The sequence below is a fragment of the Triticum aestivum genome, chromosome 7D (genome assembly GCF_018294505.1).
Source record: "Triticum aestivum cultivar Chinese Spring chromosome 7D, IWGSC CS RefSeq v2.1, whole genome shotgun sequence".
NCBI classification, from domain to species: Eukaryota; Viridiplantae; Streptophyta; class Magnoliopsida; order Poales; family Poaceae; genus Triticum; species Triticum aestivum.
The window spans coordinates 620,215,473-620,235,017 of NC_057814.1; positions in this window are offsets into that span (position 1 = coordinate 620,215,473).

The window sequence follows — 19,545 nt, forward strand, 5'->3', positions numbered from 1 at the left end:
CGAGTACGACTCCTTCATCCGCGTTCTTGCAACGCTTCCGCATCGCGATCTACAAGGGTATGTAGATGCACTCCCCTTCCCCTCGTTGCTAGATTACTCCATAGATTGATCTTGGTGATGCGTAGAAAATTTTGAATTTCCGCTACGTTCCCCAACAGTGGCATCATGAGCTAGGTCTATGCGTAGTTTCTATGCACGAGTAGAACACAAAGTAGTTGTGGGCGTCGATTTTGTCAATTTACTTGCAGTTACTAGTCTTATCTTGATTCGGCGGCATCGTGGGATGAAGCGGCCCGGACCGACCTTACACGTACACTTACGTGAGACAGGTTCCACCGACTGACATGCACTAGTTGCATAAGGTGGCTAGCGGGTTTCTGTCTCTCCCACTTTAGTCCGATCGGATTCGATGAAAAGGGTCCTTATGAAGGGTACATAGAAATTGGCATATCACGTTGTGGCTTTTGCGTAGGTAAGAAACGTTCTTGCTAGAATCCCATAGCAGCCACGTAAAACATGCAACAACAATTAGAGGAAGTCTAACTTGTTTTTGCAAGGTATGCTATGTGATGTGATATGGCCAAAAGGATGTGATGAATGATATATGTGATGTATGAGATTGATCATGTTCTTGTAATAGGAATCACGACTTGCATGTCGATGAGTATGACAACCGGCAGGAGCCATAGGAGTTGTCTTAATTTATTGTATGACCTGCGTGTCAATGAAAACGCCATGTAATTACTTTACTTTATTGCTAACTGTTAGCCATAGTAGTAGAAGTAATGGTTGGCGAGACAACTTCATGAAGACACGATGATGGAGATCATGGTGTCATGCCGGTGACGAAGGTGATCATGCCGCGCCTCGAAGATGGAGATCAAAAGGCGCAAGATGATATTGGCCATATCACGTCACTTTATGATTTGCATGTGATGTTCATCATGTTTACATCTTATTTGCTTAGAACGACGGTAGCATAAATAAGATGATCCCTCACTAAAATTTCAAGAGACGTGTTCCCCCTAACTGTGCACCGTTGCGAAGGTTCGTTGTTTTGAAGCACCACGTGATGATCGGGTGTGATAGATTCTAACGTTCGAATACAACGGGTGTTGACGAGCCTAGCATGTACAGACATGGCCTCGGAACACATGCGAAACACTTAGGTTAACTTGACGAGCCTAGCATGTACAGACATGGCCTCGGAACACAAGAGACCGAAAGGTCGAACATGAGTCATATAGCAGATACGATCAACATGGAGATGTTCACCGATGATGACTAGTCCGTCTCACGTGATGATCGGACACGGCCTAGTTTGACTCGGATCTTGTATCACTTAGATGACTAGAGGGATGTCTATCTGAGTGGGAGTTCATTAAATAATCAGATGAACTTCATTATCATGAACATAGTCAAAAGGTCTTTGCAAATTATGTCATAGCTTGCGCTTTAGTTCTACTGTTTAAGATATGATCCTAGAGAAAATTTAGTTGAAAGTTGGTAGGTGCAATTATGCGGACTGGGTCCGTAAACTGAGGATTGTCCTCATTGCTGCACAGAAGGCTTATGTCCTTAATGCACCGCTCGGTGTGCTGAACCTCAGCGTCGTCTGTAGATGTTGCGAAACATCTGACATACACGTTTTGATGACTACGTGATAGTTCAGTGCGTAATGCTAACGGTTTAGAATTGTGGCACCAAAGACATTTTTGAAACGTCGCAGAACATATGAGATGTTCCGAAGACTGAAATTGGGATTTCAGACTAGTGCCCACGTCAAGAGGTATGAGACCTCTGACAAGTTTCTTAAGCCTACAAACTAAGGGAGAAAAGCTCAATCGTTGAGCATGTGCTCAGATTGTCTGAGTACCACAATCGCTTGAATCGAGTGGGAGTTAATCTTCCAGATGAGATAGTGATGGTTCTCCATAATCACTACCACCAAGCTATTAGAGCTTCGTGATGAACTATAACATATCAGGGATAGATATGATGATCCTTGAGCTATTCGCGATGTTTGACACCGCGAAAGTAGAAATCAAGAAGGAGCATCAATTGTTGATGGTTAGTAAAACCACTAGTTTCTAGAAGGGCAAGGGCAAAAGGGATACTTCATGAAACAGCGAATCATTTGCTGCTCTAGTGAAGAATCCCAAGGTTGAACCCAAACCCAAGACTAAGTGCTTCTGTAATGAGGGGAACGGTCACTGAAGCAAAACTACCCTAGATACGTTGTAGATGAGAAGGCAGGCAAGGTCGACAGAAGTATATTGGATATACATTATATGAATGTGTACTTTACTAGTACTCCTAGCAGCACCAGGGTATTAGATACCGGTTCGGTTGCTAAGTGTTAGTAACTCGAAATAAAAGCTGCGGAATAAGTGGAGACTAGCTAAAGGTGAGATGACGATGTGTGTTGGAAGTGTTTCCAAGGTTGATGTGATCAAGCATCGCATGCTCCCTCTACCATCGAGATTGGTGTTTGCGTTGAGCATAAACATGATTGGATTATGTTTATCGCAATATGGTTATTCATTTAAGGAGAATAATGGTTACTCTGTTTATTCGAATAATACCTTCAATGGTCTTGCACCTAAAATGAATCTCGATCGCAGTGATACACATGTTCGTGCCAAAAGATATAAAATAGTAATGATAGTACCACATACTTGTGGCACTGCCATTTGAGTCATAATGGTATAGAACGCATGAAGAAGCTCCATGTAGATGGATCTTTGGACTCACTCGTTTCGAAAAGATTGAGACATGCGAACCATGTCTATTGGTATGAAGAAACTCCATGCAGATGGATCGTTTGGACTCACTTGATTTTGAATCACTTGAGACATGCAAATCATACCACATGGGCAAGATGACTGAAAGGCCTCATTTTCAGTAAGATGGAACAAGAGAGCAACTTGTTGGAAGTAATACATTTTGATCTATGCAGTCCAATGAGTGCTGAGGCACGCAGTGGATATCGATATGTTCTTACTTCACAGATGATTTGAGTAGATGCTGAGAATATTTACTTGATGAAACACAAGTCTGAATTGTTGAAAGGTTCAAGTAATTTCAGAGTGAAGTTGAAGATCGTCGTGACAAGAGGATAAAATGTCTATGATATGATCATAGAGATATCTGAGTTACGAGTTTGGCACACAATTAAGACATTGTGGAAAGTGTTTCACAATTAATACCGCCTGGAACACCACAGTGTGATGGTGTGTCCGAACATCATAACTGCACCCTATTGGATATGGTGCAAACCATGATGTCTCTTATCGAATTACCACTATCGTTTATGGGTTAGGCATTAGAGACAACCGCATTCACTTTAAATATGGCACCACGCAATTCTGTTGAGACGACACCGTTTAGAGAAACCTAAGTTGTCGTTTCTTAAAAGTTTGGGGCTGCGATGCTTATGTGAAAAAGTTTCAGGCTGATAAGCTCGAACCCAAAGCGGATAAATGCATCTTCATAGAAAAACCCAAAACAGTTGGGTATACCTCCTATTTCAGATCTGGAAGCAAAAGTAATTGCTTCTAGAAACGAGTCCTTTCTCGAGGAAAAGTTTCTCTCGAAAGAATTGAGTGGGAGGATGGTGGAGACTTGATAAGGTTATTGAACCGTGACTTCAACTAGTGTGTAGCAGGGCACAGGAAGTTGTTCCTGTGGCACCTACACCAATTGAAGTGGAAGCTTATGATAGTGATCATGAAACTTCGGATCAAGTCACTACCAAACCTCGTAGGTCGATAAGGATGTGTACTACTTCAGAGTGGTACGTAATCCTGTCTTGGAATTCATGTTGCTAGACAACAATGAACCTACGAGCTATGGAGAAGCGATGGTGGGCCCGGATTTCGACGAATGGCTCGAGGCCATGAAATCCGAGATAGGATCCATGTATCAGAACAAAGCATGGACTTTGGTGAACTTGCCCGATGATCGGCAAGCCATTGAGATAAATGGATCTTTAAGAAGAAGACGGACATGGACGGTAATGTTACCGTCTATGAAGCTTGACTTGTGGCAAAGAGTATTTTCACAAGTTCAAGGAGTTGACTACGATGAGATTTTCTCATCCGTAGCGATGCTTAAGTCCGTCGGAATCATGTTAGCATTAGCTGCATTTATGAAATCTGGCAGATGGATGTCAAAACAAGTTTCCTTACCGGTTTTCGTAAGGAAAGTTTGTATGTGATACAATCAGAAAGGTTTTGTCGATCCTAAGGATACTAAAAGGTATGCTAGCTCCAGCGATCCTTCCATGGACTAGAGCAAGCATCCCGGAGTCAGAATATACGCTTTGATGGAGTGATCAAAGTTTTTGGGTTCATACAAGGTTTGTTAGAAACTTGTATTTACAATAAAGTGAGTGGGAGCGCTACAACATTTCTGATAAGTATATGTGAATGACATATTGTTGATCCGAAATGATGTAAAATTTCTGGAAAGCATAAAGGGTTGTTTGAAAAGAGTTTTTCAAAGGAAGACCTGGATAAAGCTGCTTACATATTGGGCATCAAGATCTATAGAGATAGATCAAGACGCCTGATGATACTTTCAAAGAACGCACACCTTGACATGATTTTGAAAGAGTTCAAAATAGATCAGCAAAGAAGGAGTTCTTGGCTGTGTTACAAGGTGTGAGTATTGAGTAAGACTCAAGACCTGACCACAGCAGAAGAGAGATAAAGGACGAAGGTCGTCCCCTATGCTTTAGATGTAGGCTCTACAGTATGCTATGCTGTGTACCGCACATGAAGTGTGCCTTGCCATGAGTTGGTCAAGGGGTAGAATAGTGATCCGGGAATGGATCACATGACAGCGGTCGAACTTATCCTTAGTATCTAGTGGACTAAGGAATTTTCTCGATTATGTAGGTGAAAAGGAGTTCGTCGTAAAGGGTTACGTTGATGCGAACTTTGACACTAATCCGGATGACTCTGAGTAGTAAACCGGATTCGTATAGTGGAGCAGTTATTTGAAATGGCTCCAAGTAGCGCGTGGTAGCATCCACAAGATGACATAGATATTCGTAAAGCACACACGGATCTAAATGGTTTAGACCCGTTGACTAATAACCTCTCTCACAAGCATAACATGATCAAACCAGAACTCATTGAGTGTTAATCACATAGTGATGTGAACTAGATTGTTGACTCTAGTAAACTCTTTGGATGTTAGTCACATGGTGATGTGACCTGTGAGTGTTAATCACATGGTGATGTGAACTAGATTATTGACTCTAGTGCAAGTGGGAGACTGTTGGAAATATGCCCTAGAGACAATAATAAATTGGTTATTATTATATTTCCTTGTTCATGATAATCGTTTATTATCCATGCTAGAATTGTATTGATAGGAAACTCAGATACATGTGTGGATACATAGACAACACCATGTCCCTAGTAAGCCTCTAGTTGACTAGCTCGTTGATCAATAGATGGTTACGGTTTCCTAACCATGGACATTGGATGTCGTTGATAACGGGATCACATCATTAGGAGAATGATGTGATGGACAAGACCCAATCCTAAGCCTAGCACAAGATCGTGTAGTTCGTTTGCTAAGAGCTTTTCTAATGTCAAGTATCATTTCCTTAGACCATGAGATTGTGCAACTCCCGGATACTGTAGGAATGCTTTGGGTGTACCAAACGTCACAACGGAACTGGGTGGCTATAAAGGTGCACTACAGGTATCTCCGAAAGTGTCTGTTGGGTTGGCACGAATCGAGACTGGGATTTGTTACTCCGTGTAAACGGAGAGGTATCTCTGGGCCCACTCGGTAGGACATCATCATAATGTGCACAATGTGACGAAGGAGTTGATCACGGGATGATGTGTTACGGAACGAGTAAAGAGACTTGCCGGTAACGAGATTGAACAAGGTATCGGGATACCGACGATCGAATCTCGGGCAAGTAACATACCGATTGACAAAGGGAATTGTATACGGGATTGATTGAATCCCCGACATCGTGGTTCATCCGATGAGATCATCATGGAACATGTGGGAGCCAACATGGGTATCCAGAACCCGCTGTTGGTTATTGGCCGGAGAACGTCTCGGTCATGTCTGCATGGTTCCCGAACCCGTAGGGTCTACACACTTAAGGTTCGATGACGCTAGGGTTATAGTGAATAGATATACGTGGTTACCGAATGTTGTTCGGAGTCCCGGATGAGATCCCGGACATCACGAGGAGTTCCGGAATGGTCCGGAGGTAAAGATTTATATATGGGAAGTCCTGTTTTGGTCACCGGGAAAGTTTTGGGTGATATCGGTAACGTACCGGGACCACCGGGAGGGTCCCGGGGGTCCACCAGGTAGGGCCACCGGCCCCAGAGGGCTGCGTGGGCCAAGTGTGGGAAGGGACCAGCCCCTAGGTGGGCTGGTGCACCTCCCACAAGGGGCCCAGGGCGCAGGAAGGGGGGGGAAGGGGGAAACCCTAGGCACAGATTGGCCTAAGGCCCACCTAGTGGTGCGCCCCCCTCTCTCCCCCCCTTGGCCGCCCCCCAAGTCCCATCTAGGGCTGGCTGCACCCCTTGGGGGGCGGGAATCCTAGATGGGGGCGCAGCCCCTCCCCCACCACTATATATAGTGGGGGTTTTGGGGCTGCCATAGACATGAGACTTCCTCTCTCTTGGCGCAGCCCTACCCCTCTCCCTCCTCCTCCTCTCCCGCGGTGCTTGACGAAGCCCTGCAGGATTGCCACGCTCCTCCACCACCACCACGCCGTCGTGCTGCTGCTGGACGGAGTCTTCCCCAACCTCTCCCTCTCTCCTTGCTGGATCAAGGCGTGGGAGACGTCACCGGGCTGCACGTGTGTTGAACGCGGAGGCGCCGTGGTTCGGCGCTTAGATCGGAATCAACCGCGATCTGAATCGCTACGAGTATGACTCCTTCATCCGCATTCTTGCAACGCTTCCGCATCGCGATCTACAAGGGTATGTAGATGCACTCCCCTTCCCCTCGTTGCTAGATTACTCCATAGATTGATCTTGGTGATGCGTAGAAAATTTTGAATTTCCGCTACGTTCCCCAACAGGACAGGCCATCCTAATTACTATCAGGAACACCCACCGCCCAGGCTTGAGGATGATGATCGTCGTCGATATCATCTAGAACTACATATGTGTGTGTGGCTATATCATCTAGAACTACATATGATGATCGTCGTCGATATCATGTAGAACTACATATGATGATCGTCGTCGATATCATCTAGAACTACATATGATGGCCGTCGTCGATATCACCTAGTACTGCGTGAGGATGCATGTTGAGTATATATGAAATTGTTATCTAGTACTCCCTCTGTTCCAAATTACTCGTCGTGGTTTTAGTCCAAATTTGAACTAAAACCACGACGAGTAATTTGGAACCGAGGGAGTACTACCTAGTACCTATAATGCTTTATGAAATTGATATCTAGTAGTACCTAGTATCTGGAAATTGCAGTTTATTGAAGCTGAAATGGGGTAGGAAGCCGGGGGGAAGTGATGAAAGATATAGCAGTAGCGCGGGTCCAGGAAATCGCTACAGCTAATTAATAGTAGCGCGTTCCGGAAATGCGCTGCTGATATAGTCAATAGTAGTAGCGCGGGTACAGACCGCGCTACTACTAACAGTTAGTTGTAGCGCCTTATTGACAGCGCGGCTGCCCGCGCTGCTGATAGCCTCAAAACCCGCGCTACTACTAGGGTTTTCCCTAGTAGTGTAGAACCGAACATATCTAGAGCAGACACTAGAGCAAGAAGCTGTGGTAGAACCTCAAACAGAAAGAGCATGAGAACGTATGGAACAGGAGCAGAAGCACCGTTCTTGGGGTCGGTGTCCTCGCCAGCCATGTTGTCGAAGAGGTTGTCGACGTCGGGGAGGAAGTCGTCGTCGGGGAAGTAGTCGTCTGAGTCCGGGCTGTCCGTGATGAAGAAGTCAGTAGTCGCGCGGAGCGCTCCCCAAAAACCTTATCACCCTTCTCCCGTACCAAACTCAAAGAGGTGCGGTTTCGGAGGCCTACTGTCCCGACCTGCGGTGCACGCCGCAAGACGGGATGGGGAAGATCGTAGCAGTAGCTCAGTGCTCAGGAACTTGTAGGCGAGAGGAATGTGTTGTTCTGGTGTGTCCCGACCTGCGGTGGACGCCGGGATGGGAAGATTGTAGTAGTAGCTCAGAGGGCAGCGACGGGAGGTGAAGCAAAAGAGGGAAACGAAGCGAACAGACTACAGCCGAAGAGGTGCATCGTTACCCGTCGTAATTAACAGACCATCTTTTCAGGAGTAATTAACAGTTTACCACATAATCTTCTTCTAGCCTTCCATTGATCAATTAACACCTCCCAAATTAGTTACTACTGGGGGGGGGGGGTTGAGATAATAACATGTTTAGTCGAATGATGATGTAGGTACCTCACATCTCCAGCCACTGTCATGGGATTTGAGGATGAAGGTTGCTCTTGGGGCAGCCAAAGGGCTCGCATTCCTCCACAGCGACAAGGCCAATGTCATCTACGGTGATTTCAAGACGTCAGACATTCTTCTTGATTCGGTATGTTTCTGTTCTTTCATTCTAATTGGATTGGGAAAGTGATTACTCTTATTAATGCTATTTTTGTCAATTGATGGAATATGGATTGTAGAGCTACAATGCAAAGCTGTTTGATTTTGGGAAGCGAAAGGAAGAACCAACCGTTGATCTGGGCTTTTATGTTGATGAATTGCCGAGCTACTATGCAAAAAGGCTGTCTGATCTTGGCTTGTCGACCGGTAATACAGAGCTTGGAGCTTAGTCTGTTTCTTTAAAGCAATGATCAGCTGCATATGATATAGTTACATGCTTTGGTGTTTCTGAAACACTTCTATCCATTTTCTAAAACCTCCAATTTATAGTGTATATTTATATACTAAAAAGGCTATGAAGTTTAAGCATCATAGTTTGCTTCTCAGGGTTGAATGATTTTGTTGCTATGCAGCAGCCAGTACGTATGGTTGTTATGAAGCACTACGACAAACAGCGAAGAACGCTATTAAATTTTGGGTTGGTTGTTGAGGTCTTGAGGAGGTCATATTAGTTAGGTACAGCTCAACTGCTCCAATATTTTTTATGGTTTCAGACCTAGCTTGACCCCTTCACCATATGATATATTGGCTATATACGCTTTAACTTTAGGGAGTAAGAGCCTAGCAGGTGATCGATCCATAAAAGGATCCAGCACAATCTTGCAGCTAGATAAGCATCCATGTACTTTCTACCAGCTGGTCAAGGGCGGGGAATGAGCAGTGTAGTGCAATCCTCATACAATATTGCTAATGTGTTGCCCTTTATCGAAACAAATATTGCTAATGTGTGCGTTAATCCATGTTGGGTTATATCCAAGCTGGATCATTGTCTGTTCCTCTGCAGTATCTGAGTATGAACTAGTCGCAGTGACACTGCATTTCGTTAGAAAGAATATGAACTACTCCTAGTCCTTTCTGAATCTTTGCTTTGACGGAGGACCCGACGGCAGAGAGCAACGTGTATAGTTTCGGGGTGGTGCTGCTGGAGATACTGGCAGGCCGGCGCCGACTGGACAGGAACCGGCCATCGGGTGAGCAAGACCTGATGGAGTGGGCGCGACCGCACTTGAGGAGCAAGCGCCAGATCTCCCACATCCTGGACGTGCGGCTGGGCGGACAGTACTCCCTGGGCAAATAGCTCCCATGCGACGTCGTTGAGTTGAATGTCTATGATGTGACGTCGTTGGTTGTAATGGCTCTCATGCGACGTCTCCCAGCGCAGAAATAGCTCAAGCAAGACAACCTGTTTACGCGGCTAGTTGGTTGTTAGTTAGGCCGAGGTTTGGTTAGGACACTGGGTGTTATGTGCTCTGACTGGTGGGGTCCACCTAGGGCCATGTAGTCAAGAGTCAACTGTCCACGACTTGACCGGTGACTGTGTGACCGTGCTCGACTCGCCCGTGCTGGACTGGGCGAGCGGCGCCGCCGTAAGCATCTTCTCCGGCAACGGTTTCTTCTCCACGGTGGTGGAGCGCATTTTTCGGCAGCGGCAGAGCATTTGGTAGTGACTGTCGCTTACACTGCCGCCGCTGCCTTCCATTGACAAAACAGGGGAGGTTCAGGTTCTGCCACCACATTCGCAATTATAGTGGAATTTTTTCCCTGTAAAGCCAAGCTCAGTGATGGCAGTGTCCAAGACATTGATAGAGATACCACCGTGAGGTTGGATGTCGAATTTGCAGATGTTGATCCCCAGGAATTGGAGAGCATGAAGGAGAAGGCCGTGGGCAATTTGGTGGAGAGAATTGGGGAGAGTATTGTTTGGGGTCCAGAACAAGAGGTATCTCTGCAACGTTTCGATAACTATAATGGTGAATATGTGAGAATTGAAGATGGAGAATCCATGGTTGCTGAAATTGATCAGCAAGAAGGGTGGGCAAGCAAACAAGTAACATTTTATGCAGAGCTAATTGATCTGCAAACTCATTCCAGAGTTGGTTATGTGCCATCAAAGATGGCTGCACAGGTGGAAGATGATGAGTGGGTTTCACAAAAGAAGATGTTGGCATTGTTGACTGAACCGACTGTAGTAGCTGAAGATACAGGGATTGATGCAGATGGAGAGGAGGGAACCCATGGTGCTAGGAAGATTGTTGTTGACTGGAATGTAGTAGAGTTAAATGAAAAAACAGATTTGGTCATTACACCAATATCTGACATTGATATGGCCGAAATATTTGGCATTCAAGTTGATGACAAAGATAAGGATAAGGATGACAGTTCTTTGCCTGCTGATGGTAACACAGGCCCTAGAAATGCAAATGAGGATGAAGAAGAGCTGATGAGAGAGGCTGCAGATGATGTGGATGATGCAGATGATAATGAGCTGGTTTGTTTGTATGACAAAGAGAACCCAGTTATTGAGGTGGGAAAGTTGTGGCCAAGCATGAAGGAGTTTAGGATGTCTTTCAGGACCTATGCAGTGAAAAAAGAGTTTGATGCCAAGAGTATGTGGACTGATCGAAAGAAATTTTATGCTCGGTGCAAAGGTTATGATGGTGGTGGCAATCCTTGCAAATGGTACTTGTTTGCCAGACTACAACCTGATGGAAGTACAGTAAGGGTAAATCAAATACCACACCAGCATACATGTATGACCACTTCACAGAGAGTTTCAAATATGACATCACAGCTTTGGGTTACGGAGAAGATTACTCCTATTTTAGCCAAGACTCCAAACACTACTGCAAAGAGGCTTAAAGTTGACTTGGAGAAGCTGTACCCCATCCAGCTGCAATATACCACAGTGTGGAAAGCAAAACAAAGGGCCATGAAATCATTGTAGGGTGACTAGGCAAATACATTTAGGATGTTGTATAGTTTTAAAGCAGAGGTGGAGAAGAGGTCACCTGGAAGTGTGGTGGAGATAGATACAGAGGTAACAGAGGATGGCAAGGTTTTATTCAGCAAGTTTTTTATGTGTTTGAAGCCTTGCATAGATGGATTCAAAGCAGGTTGTCGTCCATATTTGAGCATAGACTCATCTTTTTTGACTGGAAAGTGGAATGGTCGGTTGGCTGCATGCAATGCTCTAGATGGACACAACTGGATGTTCCCAATTGCAATAGGAATGTTTCAATCAGAGACAGAGGCATCATGGATGATATGGTTCATGATGCAACTGAAAAGATGCATAGGGCCAGTTTCTCTTTTGGCCATCCACACAGATGCATGTAAAGGGTTGGAAAATGCAGTAAAAAATGTTTTCCCCCATGCTGAGCAGAGGGAGTGCTTTGGACATATGTGGATGAATCTGATAAAAAAATTCAGAGGAGATGAATTTGGGCGCATGTGGCCAGCAGCAAGATCCTACACCAGACAGACACATTCCTATTACCTTGGTAAGATATTGGCATCATGTAGTGATAATGAATTTGCTTCATGGTTGAACACCCACCATTCTTTGTTGTGGTATAGATCAGGTTTTAATACTGCCATAAAATGTGATCATATCAATAACAACTTGGCAGAAAGTTTTAACAACAAAGTGAAGGATTTGAAAGACTTGCCTGTGCATGACATGGTGGACCAAATAAGGATCATGATCATGCGTTTGTGGGAGTTGAGAGGAAAAATTGCTAATATTTTGGAAGGGGACAAGCTTCCAGCAGTGGTACAACAGGTGGTCAACAGGAGTAGAAATCTTTCACATCTATCTGTTGAGAAATCTTCCTTGTGGGGTGCTGAAGTTAGAGATACAAAGAGTGGCAAGAGGCATGTAGTAAATACTGAGTTGCATGAGTGCACTTGCCAAGACTGGCAACACACTGGAAAACCATGTGAGCTTTCCATACTTTTTTTGGCATCTAAACCCAGGTTAAATATGCACCCATATTTGCATGAGTATTATTCAGTACAAAAATTCAAAGCTGCATATGCAAGTCCAATTCCTGCACTGACTGACCAATCTCAGTGGCCTGAGGTGGAAATAGAATTTACCTTGTGTCCCCCTATCACTAGAAGAAAGGCTAGGAGGCCAAAACAGAGCAGATTCAAAGCTTGGTTTGAGAAAGGTGGTTGTAGTAAGAAGGGGAAAAAGGAAAAGGAAAAGAATGATAAGCCCAAAAGGGCTCAAAAAGGTAACAAAAAGAGGTGCAAGTTTTGTGAGGTACTTGGGCACAGAATTGGTTCATCCAAATGCATCTACACTCCTCGGAGGCCAAAGTATGTTTATGTTACTGTTTTTGCAAGTTTTTGATTTTTCTACTTGTTCTATTATCTAACCAAGTGAAATGCTTTATTTTTAGGAGGAAGCGTGCAGAAAAAGCCCCACCTCTTGTTGTTGAACAATGCTGGCCAGTGAAAAAAGCAAGACTCGATGGTTTTAGAAGGAAGAGCACTAAGCAGATAATGTTTGGTGACAAAGATATGGAGCAAACTGAAACTGTTACTGCTGAACATGAGCTAAGTGTTTCTGTTTTGGACGATGTGATGCATACTGAATCTGTTTTGCAGGCGCTAGGGCAATCTGAAACTGTTGCAGATGAAGCAACTGTTGTGCTGCCATGCGAATCTGCTTTGACAGCTGTGTTGCCATGTTTGGAGGTTGTGCTGCCAAGTGTTGAGTTGCAAACTGAAGTAGTTGAACAATGTGTGCCATCTACTGAATCTGCAGAAGTGCAAACTGAAGAAGTGGGACATGGTCAGGTGCAAAAGTTGAGGGGGCCTAGTGGAGTTGGCAAGAAAACCAAGGGGCCAAAAAGCAAGAGCATCAGCATCAACAAACTATGCGCCGTGGAACCAAACGGTGGAAAAAATGAGAAGAAATCGAGTGGTAGAAAGAAGCAAAAGAAATAGAGTCGAAATCATTCAAATTTGATGTGAAAACTTAAGTTTGTCGTCATTTGATGTGAAAACTTATGTTCTTTCATGTGAAAATTTATGTGCTATGATGTTGATTTGGCTTGAAATAAAATTCAAATTTGAACCTACATTCAAATTTGAACCGATCTCCAATATTTTTGGAGTTCATTTGTTTGTTATGTGATGTTTCATTGTTTTATGTACTACTATGCACTTTAGTTCATAAATCCAACCCTTTTTGTGAAGTCCAACTCATAGTCACTGAAAATGTTGTCCAAACAGGCTCCAAAGTAAGGGAAAACGACCCCATTTCTAAGCAAGTTTTTTTCGACCTTCTCAAAATCACCCAAAAAGATTTTCTTAGCTTATATTATACCTATATAGGATCAATACGAAGTCTCACCTTTTTTGAATAAGTATTCATATTATTAATTTATTTTTGAAAAAACACCCTTTAATACAAAGTCAGGAATAAAACAAGTTTAAAAATTTAAAATGCAAAAATAACTTCAGATCCTCCTTAGTCACTCCAAAATGAAGCTAAGGTGAGGTTTTTGATTTTTTGCATTTTCAAAACCTCAAACTCTCTTCTCACTCCTTTGAACTCTATGCAACCTCAGTCGAGATAGTCCAATTTGTGAAGGTTTTTTATGCAAAGATCATTAGATCAAGTTTATCATTTTATATCATAACTATGTAACATAACAAGACTATATGCGCAGGTTTTTCATTTTTTAGATATTTTTTTGAATTAGTTATACATATTTGAATGTTCGGTCAAACCTTTCAAAACCCCGTTGACTGCCTCCAAAACCCATGTAACCCTAGCACCAAACGTCCACCGTCGATCTAACCCTAACGCCAAACTGCGGCCGTCAGATAGGCCTTCTAGAAGGATTCCGTGGGGGCGATCCGTGGGAGCCCTGATTCTCAAATTTGATTGGCCACCATTTTTTTCTCTGACGAACAAATAACGTTGAGCGGGGGAGCATCTCAGTGACCGTTGGGCCAAGCGGATCGGGCCCGACAGAGCCTGGCGTGCGTGCGCACAGCCGTCGAGAGGGGGGGATGGGCTGCATGCGAGAGGGTCACTGACATGTGGGCCATCCCTGTCCCATGCATGCTATGCAACGGCGTCGCAGCCTAGCTATTCTGTGCCCGCGTGAACGCTGGGACGCAGCCTAGCCATTTGCATGCGGGCTTGCATGCACGCATCGACGCAGTAAAGCAGCGGCAGGGGCGCAGCGTATAGGTACGTCGCATCTAAGCTATTTTAACAAATGCATGTTTGAACCTGAGACACGGGACGGACGCGTCGGTGGTGCGGCTCCTTTTTCAGTGTCACGCGCGGATGAATGGGCATGTTTCCCACGCGGCGTCACCGCCGATGCAAGTCCATGAAATGATGCATCTCGCCTGTGCCGCCCGTGCCTCTTTGGATGCTCTGCCCGCCGTTTTTGAATTAATGCCCGCAATTACTTATGCCAGCACGAACGGAGAAGAGAAAACGATCGAAGGCATCGTGTACATTGACTACGGCTGCAACGCGGCTATAAAAGGGCACCATTTCGTAATCCCTCTCACACTCATCTCTCAAGCCTCCTCCGCTTCTTCTTTTCGAGCCAAATCCACCACTCGGGCCACCATGCAGTTCTACGGCCCTACCTACCGTCGCCCTCGCACTGTGCCGGAGAGGGAGTACCCGGCCGGAGTCATCGTCGAGAATAGCCTGAGGGTGTGGGCCATCTCAAGGTGGAGGGGCCCTAGAGAGTTGACTCGCTTCTTCCTCCAAGCCGGCTACCACCACCTCCCTCTGGGCACTCCACCCATGTTCCACCTCCACGAGCAGTACGATGGCGACGCCAACGGCATCGTCATCGGCCTCTACGTCACCTTCACCAACCCCTACGACGCTCACCACCTCCTCGGCCAGGTGTTCTGGTGTGGATGCGAGTTTATCGCGTTCACCACCTACAACATCTTCACCAACTTCCACCACATCTTCCCCCACCCCAACGGCATGCACACCCTCCCCTACCAGATGCCGGAGAACGATGAGTGAGGGGCGCCGGCTAAGGAGGGGCCAAGGAGTTGTTCGAGTGCGAGTCTTTCTATCTATCTAGCTTGTGTTGTGTTGGTTGGGGCGTGTGTGCCCGTGTCTTCTAGCTATATGTCTAGTTTTAATTATTTTCCTTTCATGTTTTATGCACTATATGTTGTAAGGGGATGCCCCTCTATATGTTCTCTAAGGGGATGCTACTAGGGTACCCGATGCCCCTCTATCGTGCTATCTATTAATGTTTTTTCGGGCCTAAAGTTTCTCCATTGCATTTTATTTATGTGGCCATGTGAACTAAAAAATGCAATAAAACATGATCCAATCATAAAAGTTGTTGTTAGCACGTGTCTAGTTAATTATCTTCCTTTTATGTTTTATGCATTATATGTTGTAAGGGGATGCCCCTCTATGTTGTAAGGAGATGCTACTAGGGGCACACTAGATGTCTTTTTTTTTAGAGGGGCACAACCTTTTTCGGTTGAAACACACGAGTAAAAACTTTGAAAACACCATAGCACAAATCAAAAAAAATTCAAAATGGTGCTTGGTTGAAATAAACTAGAACCAAACAATTGCAACTTTTTTGGTTCACAAAGACTGCAAGTTAGACTGCTAACTAGAACCAACCTTTTGTTTTAGCCGAAACAACACGGGACCCTACCATCGGACACGATAGGTTGTGCATAAAAATAGCTCAAATAATTATCAGATGAGTTATCTCAAAAAAGTGACTGCGGGAAACTAAAAAATTGTGAAATAACCTAAAGCCGAAAAAATATATCGATGTCAATGACCGTGTGCACTTTTTTTTGCACTAGCTACACTTCTTTTATCAATGGGCCTGGATATGTTCTATTCGGCCCTGCCTAACTTCTATATGGGCCTGGCCTTTTCGGGCAACTGTGGACGAACCTTTTTTCCTTTTCTCCCTCTACCATTGAAACTGAAACTGATGACGAACTGAAGAACTGAAAAAACGGGGCCGAAACAGAGTGGAGAAGACATGCCGAATTCGTATAGCGCAACACTTTTATTCAAACATCCATATCATTACGATTACAAATGATGCTCAATCTATTCACTTAGGACTAATTATCATCACATAAACAAATGCGAGAGCAATTACACAAACATAAAAAAGTCCGGCCATCAGCCCCATCAAATTGCCTGCTTCTGCAATTCGATGAGTTTCTTCATCTGCTTGTTCAGCTCCTTCAGCTCTGCCGTCACTCCTGCATCCCCCACAGTAGCACCAATGGAATGGGCGCCCCCAATGGAATTGCCAGATCCAGGGGCCCCAGATCCAGACGGGCCCGATCCAAACTTGCCCAACTTCTCCGCCTCCAACGGTAAATCGAGCTCCCCTGATGCACCCTCCAGTTGAATCCGCTCTATGTACTCATCTAGCCACTCAAAATGGGTGCATTGCTTCAATTTCTGAAATCGGAAAGATGAACCCTAAATCCCAAATCCTATGAAAAATGGGAAAATATGAAATTGGGAGACAAAAACAAAAATTGGCATATTGAGAAGTAAAATCTCACTTTTCCCTGCTCTGCTTTGCTCTCGCATTTCACGAATTCCCGCCCAAGGTTGCCATTCTTGTCGGTCGTTGTGACTAGCCGATTCAGGGGTGCGGTACGTGGGCATGCAGGGCACCTTGTCATGGGCACTGCGCCATAGCGCGGCCATGAGCGGCGGGAGGCTGAAGCGGAGCTCGACATTGCTAGGTCGCGGCCCGAAACGGCGTTGCTGCGCGTCGTCGCCGGAGAAGAACAACAACAACGGTCGGGGAGGGGGGGATGGGCTCGGGTGCTGCACGGCTCGGGGCACGGCTCGGTGTCCTCTTGTACCAATGCTGAGCTGGATAAGTTAGTGGGACCCACGCTGTGGGTCCCGCTCACCTGACCAATGCTGAGCTGGATAAGTTAGTGGGTCCCACGCTATGGGTCCCACTCACCTGATTCGAGTTTTAAACATGTGTCTTTCGATTAGGCAGCAGTGTCGCACGGCAGCTATTTTTTCCAACGCAGATGTCGCATGAGAGCCATTTGAATCAACGATGTCGCATAAGAGACAATTCAACTCAACGACGTCGCATGGGAGCTATTTGCCCGTACTCCCTCTCCGGCGCACAGAAGGCCGCCGCGCTGGCGCTCAAGTGCCTCTCTGGTAACTTGGGTGTCCGGCCGAGCATGGAGCAGGTGGTTGCGGCGCTGGAGCAGCTCCAGGGCACCAAGGAGACCGCAGTGAGCGATCAGGGGAAGGCGAGCGGTGGTGGCACCTGCCGCGTTGTCAGGAAGTTTGGTGGTAGCCGACAGCAGCAACCGTAGTTGGCAAAGAGAAACGACAGCATCGGGGGCGTTGCTGCTGAGTAGTCTAAAGAGGGAGGCAGAGACGATTTTGTCTCTGAATGTGAAATTTGTACTTCTTGATTTTGCAAATTCAGGTCTGCCATGGTTTTGCTTCTTTATACAAAAGGAAAGATGATTGGCGAAGCTTCTGTTTTGAGGAGTCTGCTGTCTCGATGGTTGGAAATGAGCAAGAACAAACATTGTGATGACTTAATGTCGTGTGCTTTGCTGAAGTTAAACATCAAGATTTTGTGGCGTGTGGAAACTTGACTTTGTCAGTTGATTCCTTTCTTGCTGAAGTCCTTGGTTCGCCACTCCATTTGATTGCGGCCTATTTTCAACACTCTTATTGGTATATGCATGCGCCTGGGGAGCATACGAGGCTCTTTTACCTATTAAGTATCTGATGCTCCATGCTGTACGGAAATAATATGTACATATTGTACCATACATATGACTCGACCTTCTGTTTGAACTGGTGAAACACAATGTCAGATCATTGTGTTTTTGGGTTAACCAACGAGTGTAAACTCTGCTAATCCACATATGTAACTGGCTCCTTTTCCTTTACCAAAAAAAATTGGTATTGCAGGATTGAAACCAGACAGTTACTGATATTGTCGCGACATTAGTTCAGTTGGCTGAGTTATGGATGGATGGATGAATGATGCCCTCGATTTATGGAACTACTGTACTGTAGCTTGAATAACGAGATTGCAGTTGCAGTATACTAATACAGAAGCACTGCTAGTGTATATGATTATCTATCACGGATGTACTGACTAGTGCCAGCTGTCGCGTCACCTCCCCCGGCGGCGGCGGGGGAACCCTAGCCGCGCCGCCGCGGCCCCCTCCCCACCTCGTCCCACCTCCTCGCCGCCGCCTGAGGCAGCCGCCGGGCAAGCCCGGGGCATCAAGGATGGTGGCGGCGGGGCCTCAGTTGCCCTGCTTCTGCGTGGGGAACCCCGGATCTAGAGCGGCGGCTCCATTGGAAAGGCACGGCCGGCTAGCAGCCGTGCCGGCGGTGGATCTGGTGTCCCGTCCGCGCGGGCGGCGGGATCCAGTGGTCGTTGGCGGCCGGCGGCGGCTCCTGTGGCGGCCGGTGCGCGCGATCTGGCGCCTCCCCTCCTCCCATGTTCGGCGTGCAGGTCAGCCTGGTCGGGCCACGCTTTCTCTTGGTCGCCGATTGTGTACAGGAGGCGCTGGTGGCGGCGGGGATCTAGTTCGGGCAAAATCCCTGGCCGGCCTTGACCGGCCGCGCCGACGGCGACGCCCGAGGGCGTCGTTCCCCTCCTTGGAGGCGTCGGTATTGACTGATCTCCTCACTTCACCTTCTCCTAGGTCTCCCGGGCGAAAGCCCTAACTTTGTTGGGCGACGGCGGCGCTTACGGCGCCGTTCCCTTCGTGAAGGCGCCGCTTTGGGAACCTTGGGGTTGGGTGGCACTTGTGGGTGGTGGGCGACGGCAGTGGTGCGGCCCTATCCTAGCATGGATTTACGTCTGTTGCTTGGAGATGGACTCACGTAGGTGGAGGTCGTCGGCTGGCGTCGTGGTGGCGTCAATGGCGAAGGACCTGCCAAGGCTCGCATAGGTGGAGGTCGTCGTTTGGCGTCATGGTGACATCGATGGTGGAGGACCTGTCAAGGTTGTCACCTCAATCTGCTATGAAGATGGACCAGTGGAAGACGGCGGCGGCGACACATGTGAGTGCGTCGAACTGGTTTGAGCCCATGACCTGGCAGATGGCT